This window comes from Dasypus novemcinctus, chromosome 7 (assembly GCF_030445035.2).
Source record: "Dasypus novemcinctus isolate mDasNov1 chromosome 7, mDasNov1.1.hap2, whole genome shotgun sequence".
NCBI classification, from domain to species: Eukaryota; Metazoa; Chordata; class Mammalia; order Cingulata; family Dasypodidae; genus Dasypus; species Dasypus novemcinctus.
This window is the reverse complement of record NC_080679.1, coordinates 116,301,848-116,307,076: the sequence shown is the minus strand read 5'-3', so window position 1 is coordinate 116,307,076 and position 5,229 is coordinate 116,301,848. Positions and strand designations below refer to the sequence as shown.

General features: G+C 45.7%; 1 pseudogene; it reads right to left on the bottom strand.

Annotated features, from left to right (window-relative positions):
• Nucleotides 1–3,192: 3,192 nt before the first annotated feature.
• Nucleotides 3,193–4,950, bottom strand: LOC101421857 (mitochondrial dynamics protein MID51 pseudogene; annotated as a pseudogene).
• Between the last annotated feature and the right edge of the window lie 279 nt (nucleotides 4,951–5,229).

The window sequence follows — 5,229 nt, the reverse complement described above, 5'->3', positions numbered from 1 at the left end:
TGATAGCCTATTAGTAAGAAAACACAGTCGCATGCTACATGTTCTTTGAAATATATTGAGATTTACTGTATGGCCTAGCACAAAAGTCAATTTTTGTAAATGCTTCATGTGTACTTCATCTGCTCTCTCTTATTGAGTCTGGTGTTCTATATATGATTATTAGTTTAAGACTGTTTCTTATGTTTTTCAAATCTTCTATATCCTTACTTATTTTTTTGTCTGCTGAAACTGCCCCATATCTGAGACAGATATATTAAAGTCTTTCACTATGATTGTAAGATATATCTATATCTCCTAGTAGTTCCACCAAATTTTGCTTTATGTATTTTTAAGGCTATGCTATTGGGTGTTTATTATATCAGTTAAGCTTGTTGTATTATATAATATAAACTTTATTTCCAGAAAATCTGTACACTTCTCCCAGCCTTGAGGTAGAAGCTGCTCCCTACGATTGCTACCACCTTGATACCTTGACACTTCTAAGAAGGGGTTGCCAAGTTTTTTCTACAGAGGAGACAATTGTTAGTATTTTAGGCTTTGTAGGCCATACGTACTCCTTTGAGACCATTTAACTCTGCCATTTTAGCATGAAAGCAGCCATAAATCATGTGTAAACAAATGATCATGGCTGTGTCTAATAAAACTTTATTTAAAAAGCAGGCCAAAGACTGGATTTGGTCCATGGATTGTAGTTTGCAGACCCAGTCCTAGTGTTCTCTTTTTTTTTTTTATTTATCTCCCCTTCCCCCCACCACCACCAAGTTGTGGGGTTCCCCTATGCAGGGGACACCCCTGTGTGGCAGGGCACTCCTTGCGCGCATCAGCACTGCACATGGACCAGCTCCACACAAGTCAAGGAGGCCCGGGGTTTGAAACGCGGACCTCCCATGTAGTAGGCAGACGCCCTATCCATTGGGCCAAATCTGCTTCCCCCTAGTGTTCTCTTGTTTACTCTTTACTGTTCAAAGAATTGTTGTGATTTCTGTCTCCTAACTGGACCCTCATGTTTTCTTATTAGGTGGGGGGAAATTTTTTCAAATTATGCTCTTCAATGCTACTGTTTTGTTTAAATTTTTATAAGTATATACTTTCTTGAAAAAATTTGACCTAAAAATACTTTCTTCTTAATAAGCTCTTAGTACTGCTTTTCTCTGCATTAGCAGCAAAGGGAGGTTATTTGTATGTTAACTATTCCATTTCATTTACATTTTCCCTCTGAATATAGAAGAATCGTAGGCCTCTCAAAAGTATCACTTGCATATTCCATCTGGAATTTTTACTCTGATTCTGGTAAAATTTGTGTTTTAAATATATATTTTTAGAAGAAGAACAAAAGAATAATAGCTGTACTGCCAACCCCAGGGTGGTTATGAAAAACAAATTAGATAATGGATAGAAAAAATGCTTTGAGAAGTACAAAGTACAGCACAGATATGAGGAGGTGGAAGGAATCACAAAATCCTTTTAGTCTTCTTAAGAAAGGCTCCTCGTGCACATATGGGAAATATTTAATCTACTTATTTCCTGGCTCTTAAATGCCTCTCTCTTCTAAGCAGACATTCATGGTAAGTTCTTCCACCTACATTCTATGCATGCAAGTTGGAAGGCAGGGACATGGGTCTCTATGTCCTGGGATTGGCTGGAGACAGGTCTCTATCCCACTTCCTGGTCCTTGAGCATCTCCCATGCAAAATCATTGAGTCATAAGGTCCTATTTGCTAGAGTCTGCCTGGGGGTGGAAGTTCTTCTTATAGGGTCTGTGATCTTGGTTGGAGAAAAACACTGAAGTTAAGCATTTCCTTCCATTATGTGTGCAGGCAATAGGCTTTGCTGTACCTGACTTTCTCACTAACCGAAATCACAGGTATAAACATATCACATAAGAGTTATACCTGGATATATAATATTTATGCCCATCACTACCTCAAAATTTACAGTATTTATTAGAACTAGTCTTTTTGTTTAATGAGTACATAACAAGGTACATATACTACTATATCTCAAATTTGTTTTTTATTTTTATAACTATATTTCAATACAATCAGTTTCCTTTGTAATCCTACAAATTTTATTTTATGCACTCAAAGGAATCTATCTACAGGCTTTACCAGACTGTCAGAGGAGGACCCAGCACAGAAAAAGTTAAGAACTCTCTTCCTAGGGGAATAGATATTCCTCCAAAGTGTGCTGTTCTTATTTCTGTCTCTCATTCCAAAACTTCATCCGCTCTGGTTCTTTTCTCATACTCCCAGCATATCATACACACTCACCCCCAACTTCAAATCCCTCACCCCACTTTGACTGTACAGAGCAAGTCACCTCAGCCAGCCTGTCCCGGTGCTCAGCAAAGCCATGGCCTCTCCACCTACAAAACTCACAGTCCTTTAAAGGCATTTACAGATTATGTCTTTTCCCCTGAGCAAGACCCTGGAGTCTGTTACAGATTGAATAGTGTCCCCCCACCAACACAGGTTCAAGTCCTAGCCCCCGTCCTGTGGATGTGAACCCTTTTGTAAAGAGGACCTTTTGTTTTTCAGTCTTCAAATAATTTCATGTCCAGTTTATATTGCACCCTCATGGGTCAATAACAGTGTGCTCATGTGGAACATTCTCAGCACTCACAAAATGAGGTGCTCAGGAGAGGGGAATGGGCTTCCTTCCCAGAAATCTGGGTCAAAGGCCAGCTCTTCTGCCAGCCTCACCCCAAGACACTCTAAATACTGTCTCAGCTCTCACTCTGCAGAGTTCACCCTGGAAGCATGCAGTCAGAGCTCTTCACTGACATTCAACTGGAAGGCAACATCTCCATAAGGTAGATGTGCTCCAGGAAAAAGATAAAATCAGACGGCATGGGCAAGAGAGAAAAGATGGGAAAGAAAAAGATGCTGAAAAGGAACAGGCCAAAAGGCAGGGCAGACAGAAGCAGAAAACCTAGGCCAAAATATAAAACATGAAGAGGTCTCAACTGCCAGGCTGGTGTTCTGCCTTCTCAATTCCTTCCGAGGAATTAGCCTGGGGCAAGGGATGGAGCAGGCAGCACAGTGTTTGGAAACAAAAATAGAAAGGGTTGGGTGAGAAAACAGGAGACTGTAAAGATGTCATACTGATCAGCACGAAGAGACCAGGGCGATGACCAGCAGGACAGGAGGCTCCCAGGAGCCCTGCAAGGCACCAACTACATGGCCATGTGCTTCAAACGGAGAATCCTGAGCTGACCACCCAACACCCAATGTGGTTTCCACCTGCCTTAAGTCTGCAGCAGCATGTCAGCTCAGACAATGAGCAATCGAGAGTGTACCCCAACTCATCTATTTCTGCAGGAGTGAGCTCTGCAGATAAGTTCACCTTGGAGTTCAAGGGTACTGAGCGGTGTTCAAGGGTTCAAGGGTACTCTGGCCTCTAAGTAGCTGATGAGTCCCCCCCACATGGCCTGCAGAACGTGGTCAGCCAACATATCAGGAGACCAGTCAGCCTCCTCCTGGGCCAAATGGAGTATGCCACTGGTGAGCTGACAATAAGGTGGCTGAGGGCAGGAACGGACTTGTAATGGCCTTGAGGATCTTGAGGAACAGAGATTTGTAGCCTGCCTGGTCCACTGCCCACAGGTTTGCCATGTTGACAGACTCAGCTGCCTCAGGTTGTCATATTGGGCTAGCCAATGTGGTCTGGTCACCAAGACAGTGTCACCAAGGGCACTGATGGCAGGAAGTCAATGACGAAACACCTGTCAAGCTCATACTGCACTTCCAGGGTCAGAGCCTCTGAGGGTGGTGCTGGTCAGATCACATGGTCCAAGGGGAACCTTATGGCCAGCCAGTTGATGGAGCCAGCCACTACCTTCTCAAACGTGTCTGCCACTGTCTTTGGGGAGAGGTAGCCCCCTACTACACAGTGGTCCTAGTAACTGCTACCGCAAGGAAAGTATTCTGGGTTCTCCTGACAAACGAGGAAGAAGCCAGGGACGTTCATGATGCTGCCTTCACCATGGACACATGACCAGAGGTTCTGCTCCAGCATGAGGGACACAAGGAGATGGATGTGGTCAGCTGTCACCCCTGTAGGTCATCAGAGAGGCTGCCACTCATGTACATGTTCCAAAGTGGCGTGCCAGGCAACCTGGCCTGCAGGAAGCTCCAAAGCTCAGCACACGCTTGCACGGCCCAAGCCTGCTCACCAGCAGGGATGGCTGCCTGGTTCTGATAGTAAGAAGTTTCTCCTGTGTCTAAGGCTGAAGAGTCTGTTGGGTGGGTCTGTAGGGACCTGCTCAGGCCCGTCTTCAGGTCCTTGTTCAGCAGCCTAGGGGAGCCCATCCAGTTTGGCTCCTCCCGGCTCCTTATCCTTGAATGGCTCAGATGGGTGGGGCTGTGGGGGCACTGACTGCTTAAGCGCCAGCGTGGCAAGGCCGACCTGGCCACTCTGCCATCCCCAGGCCTGGCCCAGCATGGAAAGCACAAAATCAATGGCCATGCCGCTGTCTTTGGCCTCCTCCTTGCCTTTGCTTTCACCAGCACCTGCCTTTGCTCACCTGAGGCTTCTTAATGCATCTGTGAATTGGGGTGGGAGAGAGCAGGAGTGTCTACAGAAGACACCGTTGTCCTCTTTCCCTTGGAATTAGGATGGGAAGGAAGAGGAGAGACTCCTAAACAATTTTCTCCAGTTTGCTGTGGAAAAAGACCAGGCTCTTCTCCAGCTGCCTCTCCCAGGCCTCAGGATCCTCTAGCTTCCGATTTTTCCAGAACTCACAGTAAATGGAGCCAAAGTAGAAATCTCAATCATGATAAGTTCTCAGCCCTGGCTCAGCAGAGCCCCGTAGAGACTCAGTACCGCTGCTTAGCTCCACGAGGCCACGGGGGCCTGGCAGGGGCTCGGTGTCAAGCTGCAGACCACACACAACCACTCTCCAGGCTTCACCTGTCGCCCGGGATGTCGTCCAGGGTCCCCCACCAACATGGCCCCTACACTTCCCTGTAAATAGTATCTTTGAAGACATTGTTAGTTGAGGCCAAACTGAACAGGGTGGACCTTAATCCAATATGACTGGAGTCCTTATGAGGACAGGCAAACAGTGGGATACAGAGAGAGAGAGAGAGAAGGCCGTGTAAGGGAGGCAGGGACTGAGTTATGGATTGCTGGCAAGCTACACCAGAACACTACAGACTTCAGAGAAAGTCTGCCATCACTTGAGTTTTGACTTCTAGCCTCCAAAAATGTGAGACAATAAATTCCTGT